The sequence below is a fragment of the Panulirus ornatus genome, chromosome 46, assembly GCF_036320965.1.
Source record: "Panulirus ornatus isolate Po-2019 chromosome 46, ASM3632096v1, whole genome shotgun sequence".
NCBI lineage: Eukaryota > Metazoa > Arthropoda > Malacostraca > Decapoda > Palinuridae > Panulirus > Panulirus ornatus.
In genome coordinates, this window is record NC_092269.1 from 23,875,097 (window position 1) to 23,895,564 (window position 20,468).

General features: G+C 38.2%; 1 protein-coding gene across 1 annotated transcript in view; it reads right to left on the reverse strand.

Moving 5' to 3' along the window:
* The window catches only part of LOC139763335 (glutamate receptor-like), a 767,617-nt gene that overhangs the window by 100,619 nt on the left and 646,530 nt on the right, over positions 1–20,468 (reverse strand). The gene's annotated exons all lie outside the window — the stretch shown is intronic.

The following is a 20,468-nucleotide window of genomic DNA, read 5'->3' on the forward strand; positions in this document are numbered from 1 at the left end:
TTCATTGCCCTTCCACCCTCTCAATCAATACACCCCATATAATTACCAGGATACTCACAAACTTATACCTTCTATAATATGAAGCACTCACTCTATTCCCTTTTGCTTTTTACAATGCACTATGCAAGCATTCCGCGAATCCAATTAAAAAATCCTCAGGCACCTCCATCATGAATCATTACATACATTAAACAACCTTAACCAACCAGTCAAACAAACAGTCACAACTTTTTTAATAAATTCCTCTGCAATACCATCCAAACCTGCTGCTCCCGGCTTTCATCTTCACATAGCTTTACTGCCTCTTCCCTGTTTAACCAAATCATTTCCCCTAACCCTCCTCACTTTGCACACCACCTCGAGACCCAAAACACCCTGTAGTTCTGCAACTCTATCCATCAAACACATCAACAAACCGTTCAAAATGCTCACTCCATCTTCCTCAGATCACCACTATTTGTTATCACCTCCCCATTAGCCCCCTTCACTGAAGTTCCCATTTGCTCACTTGTCTTACGCACTTTATTTACCTCCTTCCAGAACAACTTTTTATTCTCCCCAAAATTTAATGATACTCTCTCACCCCAACTCTCATTTGCCCTCTTTTTCTCCTCTTGCACCTTTCTCTTGACATCCTGTCTCTTTCTTTTATACATATCCCACTCATTTGCATTTTTTCCATGTAAAAATCGTCCAAATGCCTCTCTCTTCTCTTTCACTAATAATCTTACTTATTCATCTCACCCCTCACTACATATGCATATACTATATATACATATATATATATATATATATATATATATATATATATATATATATATATATATATATATATATATATATATATATATATATATATATATATATATATATATATATATATATATTCTTTCTTTCAAACTATTCGCCATTTCCCGCATTAGCGAGGTAGCGTTAAGAACAGAGGACTGGGCCTTGAGGGAATACCCTCACCTGGCCCAATTCTCTGTTCCTATATATATATATATATATATATATATATATATATATATATATGTATATATATATATATATATATATATATATATATATATATATATATATATATATATATATATATATATATATATATATATATATATATATATATATATATATATATATATTTTTAATTTTCCAAAAGCAGGAACAGAGAAGGGGGGGCCAGGTGAGGATATTCCCTCAATGGCCCAGCTCTCTGTTCTTAAAGCTACCTCGCTAACGCGGGAAATGGCGAATAGTTTGAAAAAAAAAAGAAAAATATATATATATATATATATATATATATATATATATATATATATATATATATATATATATATATATATATATATATCCCTGGGGATAGGGGAGAAAGAATACTTCCCACGTATTCCCTGTGTGTCGTAGAAGGCGACTAAAAGGGGAGGGAGCGGGTGGCTGGAAATCCTCCCCTCTCGTTTTTTTTTAATTTTCCAAAAGAAGGAACAGAGAAGGGGGCCAGGTGAGGATATTCTCTCTAAGGCCCAGTCCTCTGTTCGTAGCGCTACCTCGCTAATGCGGGAAATGGCGAATAGTGCGAAAGAAAAGAAAGATATAGATATATATATATATAGATATATATATATATATATATATATATATATATATATATATATATATATATATATATATATATATATATATATATATATATATATATATATTTTTTTTTTTTTTTTTTTTTTTTTTTGCTTTGTCGCTGTCTCCCACGTTTGCGAGGTAGCGCAAGGAAACAGACGAAAGAAATGGCCCATCCCACCCCCATACACATGTATATACATACGTCTACACACGCAAATATACATACCTACACAGCTTTCCATGGTTTACCCCAGACGCTTCACATGCCCTGATTCAATCCACCGACAGCACGTCAACCCCGGTATACCACATCGCTCCAATTCACTCTATTCCTTGCCCTCCCCTCAACCTCCTGCATGTTCAGGCCCCGATCACACAAAATCTTCTTCACTCCATCTATATATTTATTTATTTATTTATTTATTCATTTATATATTTATAAATTCATTTATTATACTTATGACACTTATTATACTATTTATTATACTTTTTCCCTGTCTCCCCTAACACCGAGGTAACGCAAGGAGACAGACGAAAGTATGGCCCAACCCAACCACATAGACATGAATATACATACACCTGTACACACGCACATACACATACCTATACATCTCAACGTATACATATATATACACACACATACACATATACATATGTAAAAATGTACATAACTCCTACTGTCTGCTCTTATTCATTTCCGTCGCCACCACGCCACACATGAAATGAAAGCCCCCTCCCCCCGCATATGCGCGAAGTAGCGCTAAGAAAAGACAACAAAGGCCACATTCGTTCACACTCTGTCTCTAGGTGTCATGTATGATACACCGAAACCACAGCTCCCTTTCCACATCCAGGCTCCACAAAACTATCGATGGTTTGCCCAAGACGCTTCATATGCCCTGGTTCAATCCATTCACAGCACGTAGACCCCGGTATACCACATCCTTCTAATTCACCCTTTTGCTTGCATGCCTTTCACACTCCTACATGGTCAAGCCCCGATCACTCAACATCTGTTTCACTCCATCTTTCCATCTCCAATTTGGTCTCCCACTTCTCCTCGTTCCCTCTACCTCTGACACATATATCCTCTTGGTCAATCTTTCCTCACTCATTCTCTCCATGCAACCAAACCATTTCAAAACACCCTCTTCTGCTCTCTCAACCACACTCTTTTTATTACCACACATCTCTCTTACCCTTTCACTACTTACTAGATCAAACCACCTCACACCAACTATTGTCCTCAAACATCTAGTTCCAGCACATCCACCCTCCTCCGCAAAACTTTATCTATAGCCGACGCCTTGCAACTATATAACATTGTTGGAACCACTTTTCCTTCAAACATACCCATTCCTTCTTTCCAAGATAACATTCTCAACTTCCAAACATTCTTCAACGCTCCCAGAACTTTCACCCCATCACCCGCCTTATGATTCACTTTCTCTTCCATGGTTCCATCAGCAGCCAAATCCGCTCTCATATATCTAAAACACTTCACTTCCTCCAGTTTTTCTCCATTCAAACTCACCTCCCATCTGACTTGTCCCTGAACCCTACTGTACCTAATAACCTTGTTCTTATTGATATTTCCTCTCAGCTTTCTTCTTTCACACACTTTACCAAACTCAGTCACCAGCTTCTGCAGTTTCTCACCCGAATCAGCCACCAGCGCTTTATCATCAGCGAACAACAACTGACTCACTTCCCAATCTCTCTCATTCACAACAGACTGCATGCTTGCCTCTCCTTCCAAAACTCTCGCATTCACCTCTCTAACTACCACATCTATAAAAAAAATAAAAAAAACCATGGAGACATCACGCACCCCTGCCGCAAACCAAAAAATTTTCACTGCTTCTAACAACTTCCTCACACATCATATATTCTTAATACTTTCGACAGAGCAACTTTATCAACTCTATCATATGCCTTCTTCAGATCCATAAATGCTACATACAAATTCATTTACTTTTTAAGTATTTCTCACATACATTTTTTAAAGCAAATACCTGATCCACACATATTCTACCACTTCTGAAACCACACTGCTCATCCCCAATTTGATGCTCTATACATGCCTTCACCTTCTCAATCAATATCCTACCATATAATTTCCCATATAATACCATATAATTTACCATATAATTCTCAACAAACTTATTCCTCTGTAATTTGTGTACTCACTCTTATCACCTTTGCCTTTGTACAATGATTCAAAGCAAGCATTCCGCCAGTCCTCAGGCACCTCACCATGAGTCATACATACATTAGATAACCTTACCAACCAGTCAAGAATACAGACACCCCCTTCTTTGATAAATTCCACTGCAATACCATCCAATCCCGCTACCTTGCTGGCTTTCATCTTCCGAAAGCTTTTATTACCTCTTCTCTGTTTACCAAAACATTCTCCCTCTCCCACTCACTCTGCACACCACTTCGACCAAAACACCGTATATCTGCCACTCTATCATCAAACATATTTAACAAACTTTCAAATTACCCACTCAATCTCCTTCTCACATCGCCACTACTTGTTATCATCTCCCCATTTGCCCCCTTCACTGATGTTCCTATTTGTTCCCTTGTCTCACGCACTTTATCTACCTCCTTCCTAAACATCTTTTGATTCTACCCAAAATTTAATGATACTCTCTCACCCAAACTCTAATTTGCCCTCTTTTTCGCCTTTTGCACCTTTCTGTTGACCTCCTGCCTCTTTCTTTTAAACATCTCCTAGTCATATGCATTATTTCCCTGCAAAAATCGTCCAAATGTCTCTCTCTTCTCTTTCACTAATAATCCTACTTCTTCATCCCGCCACTCACTACCCTTTCTAATCTGCCCACCTCCCACGCTTCTTATGCCACAAGCATCTTTTGCACAAGCCATCACAGATTCCCTAAATATATCCCATTCCTCCCCTACTCTCCTTACCTCCTTTGTTCTCACCTTTTACCATTCTGTACTCAGTCTCTCCTGGTACTTCCTCACACAAGTCTTCTTCCCAAGATCACTTACTCCTATCACTCTCTTCACCCCAACATTCTCTGTTCTTTTCTGAAAACATATACAAATCTTCACCTTCGCCTCCACAAGATAATAATCAGACATCCCTCCAGTTGCACCTCTCAGCACATTAACATCCTAAAGTCTCTCTTTCGCGCGCCTATCGATTAACACGTAGTCCAATAACGCTCTCTGGCCATCTCTCCTACTTACATATGTATACTTATGTATATCTCTCTTTTTATACCAGGTATTCCCAATCACCATTCCTTTTTAGCACATAAATCTACAAGCTCTTCCCCATCTCCATATACAACACTGAACACCCCATGTACACTAATCATTCCCTCATCTGCCACATTACTCACCTTTGCATTCAAATCACCCAACACTATAACTCGGTCTCGTGCAACAGAACCACTAACACACTCACTCAGCTGCTCCCAAAACACTTACCTCTTATGATCTTTCTTCTCATGCCCAGGTGCTTATGCATCAATGATCACGCATCTCTCTCCATCCACTTTCAGTTTTACCCATATCAATCTAAAGTTTACTTTCTTACACTCTATCACATACTCCCACAACCCCTGTTTCAGGAGTAATGCAACTCATCCCTTGCTCTTGTCCTCTTACTAAACCTTGACTTTACCCATAAACCACTCTTCCCCTTTACACTTGAGCTTCGTTTCGCTCAGAGCCAAAACATCCCGGTTCCTTTCCTTAAACATACTACCTGTCTCTCCCTTTTTCTCAACTTGGTTACATCCACACACATTTAGATACGCCATTCTAAGCCTTCGAGGAGCATGAGCATTCCCCGCGTGACTCCTTCTTTTGTTTCCCCTTTGAGAGAGTAAAAATACAGGGATGAAAGAGTTTCTAGCCCCCTGCTCCCGTCCCCTTTAGTCGCCTTCAACGACACATGAGGAATAATCATATATATATATATATATATATATATATATATATATATATATATATATATATATATATATATATATATATATATATATATATATATATATATATATATATATATATATATATATATATATATATATATCTTGAAGGTTTGTTGAATGTGTTTGATGATAGAGTGGCAGATATAGGGTGTTTTGGTCGAGGTGGTGTGCAAAGTGAGAGGGTTAGGGAAAATGAGTTGGTAAACAGAGAAGAGGTAGTAAAAGCTTTGCGGAAGATGAAAGCCGGCAAGGCAGCAGGTTTGGATGGTATTGCAGTGGAATTTATTAAAAAAGGGAGTGACTGTATTGTTGACTGGTTGGTAAGGTTATTTAATGTCTGTATGACTCATGGTGAGGTGCCTGACGATTGGCGGAAAGCGTGCATAGTGCCATTGTACAAAGGCAAAGGGGATAAGAGTGAGTGCTCAAATTACAGAGGTATAAGTTTGTTGAGTATTCCTGGTAAATTATATGAGAGGATATTGATTGAGAGGGTGAAGGCATGTAGAGAGCATCAGATTGGGGAAGAGCAGTGTGGTTTCAGAAGTGGTAGAGGATGTGTGGATCAGGTGTTTGCTTTGAAGAATGTATGTGAGAAATACTTAGAAAAGCAAATGGATTTGTATGTAGCATTTATGGATCTGGAGAAGGCATATGATAGAGTTGATAGAGATGCTCTGTGGAAGGTATTAAGAATATATGGTGTGGGAGGCAAGTTGTTAGAAGCAGTGAAAAGTTTTTATCGAGGATGTAACGCATGTGTACGTGTAGGAAGAGAGGAAAGTGATTGGTTCTCAGTGAATGTAGGTTTGCGGCAGGGGTGTGTGATGTCTCCATGATTGTTTAATTTGTTTATGGATGGGGTTGTTAGGGAGGTGAATGCAAGAGTTTTGGAAAGAGGGGCAAGTATGAAGTCTGTTGTGGATGAGACAGCTTTGGAAGTGAGTCAGTTGTTGTTCGCTGATGATACAGCGCTGGTGGCTGATTCATGTGAGAAACTGCAGAAGCTGGTGACTGAGTTTGGTAAAGTGTGTGAAAGAAGAAAGTTAAGAGTAAATGTGAATAAGAGCAAGGTTATTAGGTACAGTAGGGTTGAGGGTCAAGTCAATTGGGAGGTGAGTTTGAATTGAGAAAAACTGGAGGAAGTGAAGTGTTTTAGATATCTGGGAGTGGATCTGGCAGCGGATGGAACCATGGAAGCGGAAGTGGATCATAGGGTGGGGGAGGAGGCGAAAATTCTGGGAGCCTCGAAGAATGTGTGGAAGTCGAGAACATTATCTCGGAAAGCAAAAATGGGTATGTTTGAAGGAATAGTGGTGCCAACAATGTTGTATGGTTGCGAGGCGTGGGCTATGGATAGAGTTGTACGCAGGAGGATGGATGTGCTGGAAATGATATGTTTGAGGACAATGTGTGGTGTGAGGTGGTTTGATCGAGTAAGTAACGTAAGGGTAAGAGAGATGTGTGGAAATAAAAAGAGCGTGGTTGAGAGAGCAGAAGAGGGTGTTTTGAAATGCTTCGGGCACATGAAGAGAATGAGTGAGGAAAGATTGACCAAGAGGATATATGTGTCGGAGGTGGAGGGAACGAGGAGAAGAGGGAGATCAAATTGGAGGTGGAAAGATGGAGTGCAAAAGATTTTGTGTGATCGGGGCCTGAGCATGCAGGAGGGTGAAAGGAGGGCAACGAATAGAGTGAATTGGAGCGATGTGGTATACCGGGGTTGACGTGCTGTCAGTGGATTGAATCAAGGCATGTGAAGCGTCTGGGGTAAACCATGGAAAGCTGTGTAGGTATGTATATTTGCGTGTGTGGATGTAGGATGTGTATGGGGGTGGGTTGGGCCATTTCTTTCGTCTGTTTTCCTTGCGCTACCTCGCAAACGCGGGAGACAGCGACAAAGCAAAGAAAAAAAAAATATATATATATATATATATATATATATATATATATATATATATATATATATATATATATATATATATATATATATATATTTATTTACTTATTTATTTTGCTTTGTCGCTGTCTCCCGCTTTAGCGAGGTAGCGCAAGGAAACAGACGAAAGAAATGGCCAACCCACACACATACCCATGTATATAAATACACGTCCACACACGCAAATATACATACCTATACATCTCAATGTACACATATATATGCACACACAGACATATACATATATACACATGTACATAATTCATACTGTCGGCCTTTATTTATTCCCATCGCTACCTTGCCACACATGGAATAACCCCCCCCCCCCCCTCATGCGCGCGAGGTAGCGCTAGGAAAAGACAACAAAGGCCCCATTCATTCACACTCAGTCTCTAGCTGTCATGTAATAATGCACCGAAACCATAGCTCCCTTTCCACATCCAGGCCCACAGAACTTTCCATGGTTTACCCGAGACACTTCACATGCCCTGGTTCAATCTATTGACAGCACGTCGACCCCGGTATACGACATCGTTCCAATTCACTTTATTCATTGCACGCCTTTCACCCTCATGCATGTTCAGGCCCCGATCACTCAAAATCCTTTTCACTCAATCTTTCCACCTCCAATTTGGTCTCCCACTTCTCGTTCCCTCCACCTCTGACACATATATCCTCTTGGTCAATCTTTCCTCACTCATTCTCTCCATGTGACCAAACCATTTCAAAACACCCTCTTCTGCTCTCTCAACCATACTCTTTTTATTTCCACACATCTCTCTTACCCTTACGTTACTTACTCGATCAAACCACCTCACACCACATATTGTCCTCAAACATCTCATTTCCAGCACATCCACCCTCCTGCGCACAACTCTATCCATAGCCCACGCCTCGGAACCATACAACATTGTATATATATATATATATATACAACAATGTTGTATGGTTGCGAGGCGTGGGCTATGGATAGAGTTGTGCGCAGGAGGATGGATGTGCTGGAAATGAGATGTTTGAGGACAATGTGTGGTGTGAGATGGTTTGATCGAGTAAGTAACGTAAGGGTAAGAGAGATGTGTGGAAATAAAAAGAGCGTGGTTGAGAGAGCAGAAGAGGGTGTTTCAAAATGGTTTGGGCACATGGAGAGAATGAGTGAGGAAAGATTGACCAAGAGGATATATGTGTCGGAGGTGGAGGGAACGAGGAGAAGAGGGAGACCAAATTGGAGGTGGAAAGATGGAGTGAAAAAGATTTTGTGTGATCGGGGCCTGAACATGCAGGAGGGGGAAAGGAGGGCAAGGAATAGAGTGAATTGGAGCGATGTGGTATACAGGGGTTGACGTGCTGTCAGTGGATTGAATCAAGGCATGTGAAGCGTCCGGGGTAAACCATGGAAAGCTGTGTAGGTATGTATATTTGTGTGTGTGGACGTGTGTATGTACATGTGTATGGGGGGGGTTGGGCCATTTCTTTCGTCTGTTTCCTTCCGCTACCTCGCAAACGCGGGAGACAGCGACAAAGTATAAAAAAAAAAAAAAAAAAAAAAAAAAAATATATATATATATATATATATATATATATATATATATATATATATATGTATGTATGTATATATTCCTAAGAGTCCACGGGAAAAATGAAACACGAAAAGTTCCCAAGTGCATTTTCGTGTAACACGAAGAGACGAAGCTAAGACGCCATTTGATAAACATGTGATTGTCCAAAACATACAACTAGCGTTCATAAACTTATCATTTTAGAAATCTTATCAACAATAAAGTTATCTAATTTGTACAGACCATCACTAATATTAAGATTATAATTCTCTGTGTATCTAATAATAGAAGATTCTATGATATTTCTCTTTGTAATAGAGTTAGAGTTAACAACTGAGATGGCGTTACTCCAGTCAATACAATGATCATAGTTTTTAACATGATTAAACAAGGCATTTAATTCTTGTCCCGTTCTTATACTATATTTATGTTGCTTAAGTGTAACAGAAAGATCCTTACCAGTCTGACCAACAGAAAATTTATCACAGTTTACACAAGAAACTTTATTGATGCAACCAAGAGAGTTTTCTGGTGAATTCCTGATTAAGATATTCCTTATAGTAATATTGTTCCTAAAGGCAACATTTACAGCAAAGGATTTAAGCAACATGGGAAACAAAGTGAAATTATTATGAAAAGGGAGAACTAAAAGATTCTTGATGTCAATGGGAGGTTTGGGCTCAACTCTATAAAATGAATTCTTTGCTAACTTAAGGGATTTATCAATGAAAGATCTAAAGTACTTTAACTTAGATCCAATAGAATATATCTTCTCAAACTCATCATCAATAAACTCTGGACTGCAAATACGTAATGCCCTTAGGAACATAGATTGAAATGATGATAATTTAACTCTGTCATGTTGAGATGAGTAATAATGGATATATGAGCATACATTGGTGGGTTTTCTGTATATGCTAAACTTAAACTTGTTTTCTTGTCTATGGATCATGCAATCTAAAAATGGTAACATACCATTATTTTCATTTTCTACAATGAATTTGATGGAAGGTACTAAATTGTTAAGTAAGGGGAGAAATATTTGTAAATTTTCATTTGTTGGCCAAACACAAAGAACATCGTCTACATACCTAAACCAAATTGCATTAGAAGGTAAGATATTCTTTAGTAATTTTGTTTCAAAAAATTCCATATAAAGGTTACTTAGTACAGGTGAAAGAGGGTTACCTATTGGTATACCAAATTTTTGAGCATGATAATCTCCATTAAATTGAAATACACAGTCTTTTATAAACAATTTTATCAGTTCAATGAAATTAGACTTCGAAACAGGTAAATGAATATCATCCAAGAAATCAAATAAATATTCTAAAAGTTCATCAACTGGAACTTTAGTGAAAAGTGAGGAAACATCAAAGCTAACTAGTTTGAAATCAAAATTAATATTGATATTGTTTAGCTTTTGACTAAATCTACATTGTTCATGATATTAGAATTTGATACCTTACCCACTAAAGGGCTTAATAAGGAAACTAACCATTTTGATAATTTATATGTGATGGAGACTATTGAACTAATTATAAGTCTTGCTGGAAAATTTGGTTTATTTGTTTTGATAAGTCCATACATATATGGCAATGAAGGGGACAAAGATGACAAATTTTTGATGAGAGAAATTTGACATCTTTGTCCCCTACATTGCCATATATGTATGGACTTATCAAAACACATAAACGAAATTTTCCAGCTAGACCTATAGTCAGTTTAGTAGGCTCCATCACATATAAATCATCAAAATGGTTTCTTTCCTTATTAAGCCCTTTAGTGGGTAAGGTATCAAATTCTAATATCATGAACAATGTAGATTTAGTCAACAAGCTAAACAATATCAATATTAATTTTGATTTCAAACTAGTTAGCTTTGATGTTTCCTCACTTTTCATTAAAGTTCCAGTTGATGACCTTATAGAATATTTATTTGATGTCTTGGATGATATTGTTTTACCTGTTTCAAAGTCTAACTTCATTGAACTGATAAAATCATGTATAAAAGACTGTGTATTTCAATTTAATGGAGATTATTACGCTCAAAAATTTGGTATGGCAATGGGTAACCGTCTTTCACCTGTACTAACTAACCTTTATATGGAATTATTTAAAACAAAATTGCTAAAGGATATGTTACCTTCCAATGCAATTTGGTTTAGGTATGTAGATGATGTTCTTTGTGTTTGGCCAACAAATGAAAATTTACAAATATTCCTCCCCTTACTTAACAATTTAGTACCTTCCATCAAATTTACTGAAGGAAATGAAAATAATGGTATGTTACCATTTTTAGATTGCATGATCCATAGACAAGGAAACAAGCTTAAGTTTAGCATATACAGAAAACCCACCAATGTATGCTCATATATCCATTATTACTCATCTCAACATGACAGAGATAAATTATCATCATTTCAGTCTATGTTCCTAAGGGCATTACGTATTTGCAGTCCAGAGTTTATTGATGATGAGTTTGAGAAGATATATTCTATTGGATCTAAGTTAAAGTGCCCTAGATCTTTCATTGATAAATCCCTTAGTTAGCAAAGAAATCATTTTATAGAGTTGAGCCCAAACCTCCCATTGACACCAAGAATCTTTTAGTTCTCCCTTTTGATAATAATTTCACTTTGCTTCCCATGTTCCTTAAATCCTTTAATGTAAATGTTGCCTTTAGCAACAATAATACTATAAAGGATATCTTAATCAGGAATTCACCAGAAAATTCTCTTGGTTGCACCTATAAAGTTTCGTGTGGAAACTGTGATAAATTTTGTGTTGGTCAGAGTGGTAAGGATCTTTTTGTTAGACTTAAGCAACATAAATATAGTATAAGAACGGGACAAGAATCAAATGCCTTGTTTAATCATGTTAAAAACTATGATCATTGTATTGACTGGAGTAACGCCATCTCAGTTGTTAACTCCAACTTTATTACCAAGAGAAATATCATTGAATCCTCTATTGTTAAATACACAGGGAATTATAATCTTAATATTAGTGATGGTCTGTACAAATTATATAACTTTATTGTTGATAAGATTTGTAAAATGAAAAAATTATGAACGCTCCTTGTATGTTTTGGACAATCACATGTTTACCAAAAGGCGTTCTAGCTTCGTCTCTTCGATGTATATCAACTGACTGTTATATTTCTCTCTTGTGTCTCCCCTGATGATGTGATTATTACAGGAAAGTGCACTTGGGAACTTTTCGTGTTTCATTTTCCCCGTGGACTCATAGGAATATCTTGATCACACGCAAAATTGTGATCCTTTCCAATATATATATATATATATATATCTATCTATATATATATATATATATATATATATATATATATATATATATATATATATATATATATATATATATATATATTATATATATATATAAATATATATATATATATATTCTTTTTTCTTTTTTTGCTTTGTCGCTGTCTCCCGCGTTTGCGAGGTAGCGCAAGGACACAGACGAAAGAAATGGCCCAACCCACCCCCATACACATGTATATACATACGTCCACACACGCAAATATACATACCTACACAGCTTTCAATGGTTTACCCCAGACGCTTCACATGCCCTGATTCAATCCACTGACAGCACGTCAACCCCGGTATACCACATCGCTCCAATTCACTCTACTCCTTGCCCTCCTTTCACCCTCCTGCCTGTTCAGGCCCCGATCACACAAAATCTTTTTCACTCCATCTTTCCACCTCCAATTTGGTCTCCCTCTTCTCCTCGTTCCCTCCACCTCCTACACATATATCCTCTTGGTCAACCTTTCCTCACTCATTCTCTCCATGTGCCCAAACCATTTCAAAAAACCCTCTTCTGCTCTCTCAACCACGCTCTTTTCATTTCCAAAAATCTCTCTTACCTTTACGTTACTTACTCGATCAAACCACCTCACACCACACATTGTAATCAAACATCTCATTTCCAGCCACATTATATATTTCAAGCTAGAAGTTTCAGTTTTTTAAATTGTTTCTTACATTTTTCATATGTATATATATGTATGTGTGTGTGTGTGTGTATGTGCGTATGTGTGTGTATGTGTGTGTATGTGTATATATATATATATATATATATATATATATATATATATATATATATATATATATATATATGTATATTATCCCTGGGGATAGGGGTGAAAGAACACTTCCCACGCATTCCTCGTGTGTCTTAGAAAGCGACTAGAGGGGACGGGAGCAGGGGGCCAGAAATCCTCCCCTCCTTGTACTTTTTTAACTTTCTAAAATGGGAAACAGAAGAAGGAGTCACGCTGGGAGTGCTCATCCTCTTCGAAGGCTCATATTGAGGTGCCTAAATGTGTGTGGATGTAACCAAGATGTGAAGAAAGGAGAGATAGGTAGTATGTTTGAGGAGAGGAACCTGTATGTTTTGGCTCTGAGTGAAACGAAGCTCAAGGGTAAAGGGGAAGAGTGGTTTGGGAATGTCTTGGGAGTAAAGTCAGGGGTTCGTGAGAGGACAAGAGCAAGGGAAGGAGTAGCAGTACTCCTGAAACAGGAGTTGTGGGAGTATGTGATAGAATGTAAGAAAGTAAATTCTCGATTAATATGGGTAAAACTGAAAGTTGATGGAGAGAGATGGGTGATTATTGGTGCATATGCACCTGGGCATGAGAAGAAAGATCATGAGAGGAAAGTGTTTAGGGAGCAGCTGAATGAGTGTGTTAGTGGTTTTGATGCACGAGACCGGGTTATAGTGATGGGTGATATGAATGCAAAGGTGAGTAATGTGGCAGTTGAGGGAATAATTGGTATACATGGGGTGTTAAGTGTTGTAAATGGAAATGGTGAAGAGCTTGTAGATTTATGTGCTGAAAAAGGACTGATGATTGGGAATACCTGGTTTAAAAAGCGAGATATACATAAGTATACGTATGTAAATAGGAGAGATGGCCAGAGAGCGTTATTGGATTACGTGTTAATTGACAGGCGCGCGAAAGAGAGACTTTTGGATGTTAATGTGCTGAGAGGTGCAACTGGAGGGATGTCTGATCATTATCTTGTGGAGGCTAATGTGAAGATTTATATGGGTTTTCAGAAAAGAAGAGTGAATGTTGGGGTGAAGAGGGTGGTGAGAGTAAGTGAGCTTGGGAAGGAGACTTGTGTGAGGAAGTACCAGGAGAGACTGAGTACAGAATGGAAAAAGGTGAGAACAATGGAAGTAAGTGGAGTGGGGGAGGAATGGGATGTAGTTAGGGAATCAGTGATGGATTGCGCAAAAGATGATTGTGGCATGAGAAGAGTGGGAGATGGGTTGATTAGAAAGGGTAGTGAGTGGTGGGAGGAAGAAGTAAGAGTATTAGTGAAAGAGAAGAGAGAGGCATTTGGACGATTTTTGCAGGCAAAAATTGCAATTGAGTGGGAGATGTATAAAAGAAAGAGACAGGAGGTCAAGAGAAAGGTGCAAGAGGTGAAAAAAAGGGCAAATGAGAGTTGGGGTGAGAGAGTATCAGTAAATTTTAGGGAGAATAAAAAGATGTTCTGGAAGGAGGTAAATAAAGTGCGTAAGACAAGGGAGCAAATGGGAACTTCAGTGAAGGGCGCAAATGGGGAGGTGATAACAAGTAGTGGTGATGTGAGAAGGAGATGGAGTGAGTATTTTGAAGGTTTGTTGAACGTGTTTGATGATAGAGTGGCAGATATAGAGTGTTTTGGTCGAGGTGGTGTGCAAAGTGAGAGGGTTAGGGAAAATGATTTGGTAAACAGAGAAGAGGTAGTAAAAGCTTTGCGGAAGATGAAAGGCGGCAAGGCAGCAGGTTTGGATGGTATTGCAGTGGAATGTATTAAAAAAGGGGGTGACTGTATTGTTGACTGGTTGGTAAGGTTATTTAATGTATGTATGACACATGGTGAAGTGCCTGAGGATTGGCGGAATGCCTGCATAGTGCCATTGTACAAAGGCAAAGGGGATAAGAGTGAGTGCTCAAATTACAGAGGTATAAGTTTGTTGAGTATTGCTGGTAAATTATATGGGAGGGTATTGACTCAGAGGGTGAAGGCATGTACAGAGCATCAGATTGGGGAAGAGCAGTGTTTGTTTCAGAAGTGGTAAAGGATGTGTGGATCAGGTCTTTCCTTTGAAGAATGTATGTGAGAAATACTTAGAAAAGCAAATGGATTTGTATGTAGCATTTATGGATCTGGAGAAGGCATATGATAGAGTTGATAGAGATGCTCTGTGGAAGGTATTAAGAATATATGGTGTGGGAGGCAAGTTGTTAGAAGCAGTGAAAAGTTTTTATCGAGGATGTAAAGCATATGTACCTGTAGGAAGAGAGGAAAGTGATTGGTTCTCAGTGAATGTAGGTTTGCGGCAGAGGTGTGTGATTTCGCCATGGTTGTTTAATTTGTTTATGGATGGGGTTGTTAGGGAGGTGAATGCAAGAGTTTTTTAAAGAAGTTCAAGTATAAAGTCTGTTGGGGATAAGAGAGCTTTTGAAGTGAGTCAGATGTTGTTCGCTGATGATACAGCGCTGGTGGCTGATTCATGTGAGAAACTGTAGAAGCTGGTGACTGAGTTTGGTAATGTGTGTGAAAGAAGAAAGTTAAGAGTAAATGTGAATAAGAGCAAGGTAATTAGGTACAGTAGGGTTGAGGGTCAAGTCAATTGGGAGGTAAGTTTGAATGGAGAAAAACTGGAGGAAGTAAAGTGTTTTAGATATCTGGGAGTGGATCTGGCAGCGGATGGAGCCATGGAAGCGGAAATGGATCATGGGGTGGGGGAGGGGGTGAAAATTCTGGGAGCCTTGAAGAATGTTTGGAAGTCGAGAACATTATCTCGGAAAGCAAAAATGGGTATGTTTGAAGGAATAGTGGTTCCAACAATGTTGTATGGCTGCGAGGCGTGGGCTATGGATAGAGTTGTGCGCAGGAGGATGGATCTGCTGGAAATGAGATGTTTGAGGACAATGTGTGGTGTAAGGTGGTTTGATCGAGTAAGTAACGTAAGGATAAGAGAGATGTGTGGAAATAAAAAGAGCGTGGTTGAGAGAGCAGAAGAGGGTGTTTTGAAATGATTTGGGCACATGGAGAGAATGAGTGAGGAAAGATTGACCAAGAGGATATATGTGTCGGAGGTGGAGGGAACGAGGAGAAGTGGGAGACCAAATTTTAGGTGGAAAGATGGAGTGAAAAAGATTTTGAGCGATCGAGGCCTGAACATGCAGGAGGGTGAAAGGAGGGCAAGGAATAGAGTGAATTGGATCGATGTGCTATACCGGGGTTGACGTGCTGTCAGTGGATTGAGTCAGGGCATGTGAAGCGTCTGGGGTAAACCATGGAAGGCTGTGTAGGTATGTATATTTGCGTGTGTGGACGTATGTATATACATGTGTATAGGGGTGGGTTGGGCCATTTCTTTCGTCTGTTTCCTTGCGCTACCTCGCAAACGCGGGAGACAGCAACAAAGCAAAAAAAAAAGAAAAAAAAAAAAAAAATATATATATATATATATATATATATATATATATATATATATATATATATATATATATATATATATATATATATATATATATATATATATATATATATATATATATATTTCCCTGGGGAAAGGGGACTAAGAATACTTCCCACGCATTCCCTGCGTGTCGTAGAAGGCGACCAAAAGGGGACGGGGTGCGTGGCTGGAAATCCTCCCCTCTCCTTTTTTTTCTTTTTAATTTCCAAAATTAGGAACTGAGAAGGGGGCCAGGTGAGGATATTCCCTCTATGGCACAATCCTCTGTTCTTAACGCTACCTCACTAACGCGGGAAAGGGTGAATAGTTTGAAAGAAATAAAAATATATATATATTTATATATATATATATATATATATATATATATATATATATATATATATATATATATATATATATATATATATATATATATATATATATATATATATATATATATATATATATATATATAGATATCATGAACCTTTGTACCCAGCTGCATAATATAGATCTGATTTAATGTTATTCAAGTGAAATATTCATAAGGAAAACGCGAAAGTAAGTCAATTGAATGAGGTAAGGTAAGTGTATTAAGAGAAGCTGCGTATATCTTCATTATTTCATCTCACCTGTTACTTAATGCTGTCACTACTGGATTCTCCTTTTGGCTAATCAAGCAGTACAATCGTGGTAGAAAACCCTCTCTTGATAAGTAAAATTCGCATTGTCCTTAAGTGGGAAAAATAAGTAATTAACAGATGGAACCCAATGTACAAGCAAATCTTGGTGGGGCAGATTGTAAATGGATGTGTTTTATGAAAGATTTTGATACTTTCCTATGATCATCAGTTAATTATATCATATATGAGTAAAGAAGAAATGGACTGGTATGTGGGAAATATATAGACTGTTCTGAATAACAAACCTAAAGTATTTACATTTGCTTGCATATGAAAATATGCATAGGTTCACATACCATGGAAATACTGATCCCCAATATTTGATTTTGGAGGATTGTTCTAGTTGGATATTTAAACTATGACGAAAATTTTCATGTAAAAAAAATATTTTCATTAATAATCAGTCAAAACTACGTGAAAATTGAAATAGGAATTTAAAGAACGTATTCCAGATACGCGGAAGCCAATGCAAAATGCTTCCAGACGGACAATAAAGAAAAAAAAATGAAGATTAATGAACAGTGAAACTGTTTTGATAAGAAGTAATCGCGCCTCAAAGTAACTCTCATATCAAAATTTTTGTTTATCATTTGTTAATGTGTTGACTGGTAATGGTCAAACACATCTTCCATCCTTCCTTTTTGCCTTTCGCATCTCCATCCCCCTTCTACTCCTCCATGTTTCCTCACTTTTATATATTCTTAGTATATCTCTCTTCGCTCAAATTCTCCGAATATCCAAACCATTTCAGCCCCTCCTGTTAAACTTTTTCAAACATACTCCTTTTACTACTCTCTCTCTCTCTCTCTCTCTCTCTCTCTCTCTCTCTCTCTCTCTCTCTCTCTCTCTCTCTCTCTCTCTCTCTCTCTCTCTCTCTCTCTCTCTCTCTCTCTCTCTCTCTCTCTCTCTCTCTCTCTCTCTCTCTCTCTACCACATCACTAATTCATCCATTCAAACCACCAATCACTATCACTCTATCTCTAGCATCAAAATTGCTAACAGGCTCACTCAACTTCTCGCGAAACTATCACATCTCTCTCGCTACTATCAGCCGTCACTCACCTCGTACAGCACATCCGACATTGCCCCACATCAGTCTACGAGAAACTTCTTTACGCTCTTTCACGTATTCCTCAGATTCTTCTTTCAATAAAAGTACTATCCCCTCCATTGCTATCGCTGTCACACTAACCCCAGACTTAACTCCTAAGACATTGAGAAACCATTCATCCCCTTTACCCTTAAGCTTAGGTTTAATCGGAGCCAAAAAACATAGGTTCCTCTTCTCAAATTCAATTGATTGGAAAGTAAGTACCTGTGCGGGAGTATTCTATGGTTAAGAGAAAGTTGGTCAGTGTTCCTGCTTCTATGATGACGTGGTCGCCCCTCCTCACCAAAGTATCCAGGTATCGAGGCAACTCCCAAATCCTACCGAACGTGGTGCGTCCTTCCTTCTCTGCATCAGCGACCTCTTTATATATGCCAGATTTCACAGACTTGAGCGAAGAGTTAAAGTTCTTATAAGTATTTCATATATATATATATATATATATATATATATATATATATATATATATATATATATATATATATATATATATATATATATATATATATATATATATATATATATATATATATATATATTTATATACATGCACTTATACACATGTATATATATATACACGTCCAAACACGCATATATACTTACCTATACATCTCAATTTACACATGTATATTCACACACAGACATATACATATATACACATGTACATAATTCATACTGTCTGCCTTTATTTTTTCCCATCGCCACCTCGCCACACATGGAATAATAACCCCCTCCCCCCTCAAGGAAGCGAGGAAGCGCTAACAAAAAGACAACAAAAGCCCCATTCGTTCACATTCAGTCTCTAGCTGTCATGTAATAAAGCACCGAAACCACAGCTTCCTTTCCACATCCAGGCCCCACAGAACTTTCCATGGTTTACCTCAGACGCTTCACATGCCCTGGTTCAATCCCTTGAGAGCACGTCGACCACGGTATACCACATAGTTCCAATTCACTCTATTCCTTGCACGCCTTTCACCCTCCTGGATATTCAGGCCCCAATCACTCAAAATCTTTCTCACTCCATCTTTCCACCTCCAATTTGGTCTCCCACTTCTCCTTGTTCCCTCCACCTCTGACATATATATCCTCTTGGTCAATCTTTCCTCACTCATTCTCTCCATGCGACCAAAACATTTCAAAACACCCTCTTCTGCTCTCTCTACCACACTCTTTTTATTTTCACACATCTCTCTTACTTACATTACTTACTCGATCAAACCACCTCACACCATATATTGTCCTCAAACATCTCATTTCCAGCACATCCACTCTCCTGCGCACAGCTCTATCCATAGCCCACGCCTCGCAACCATACAACATTCCTGGAACCACTATTCCTTCAAACATACCCAAACATATTGCTCTTATTCACATTTACTCTTAACTTTCCTCTTTCACACACTTTACCAAACTCAGTCACCAGCTTCTGCAGATTCTCACATGAATCAGCCACCAGCACTGTATCATCAGCGAACAACAACTGACTCACTTCCCAATCTCTCTCATCCACAACAGACTGCATACTTGCCCCTCTTTCCAAAACTCTTGCATTCACCTCCCTAACAACCCCATCCATAAACAAATTAAACAACCATGGAGACATCACACACCCCTGCCGCAAACCTACATTCCCTGAGAACCAATCACTTTCCTCTCTTCCTACACGTACACATGCCTTACATCTTCGATAAAAACTTTTCACTGCTTCTAACAACTACACCATATATTTTAAATACCTTCCACAGAGCATCTCTATCAACTCCATCATATGCCTTCTTCGATCCATAAATGCTACATACAAATCCATTTGCTTTTCTAAGTATTTCTCACATACATTCTTCAAAGCAAACACCTGATCCACACATCCTCTACCACTTCTGAGAACACACTGCTCTTCCCCAATCTGATGCTCTGTACATGCCTTCACCCTCCCAATCAATACCCTTCCAATATAATTTACCAGGAACACTCAACAAACTTATACCTCTGTAATTTGAGCACTCACCCTTATCCCCTTTGCCTTTTTACAATGGCACTATGCACGCATTCCGCCAATCCTCAGGCACCTCACCATGAATCATA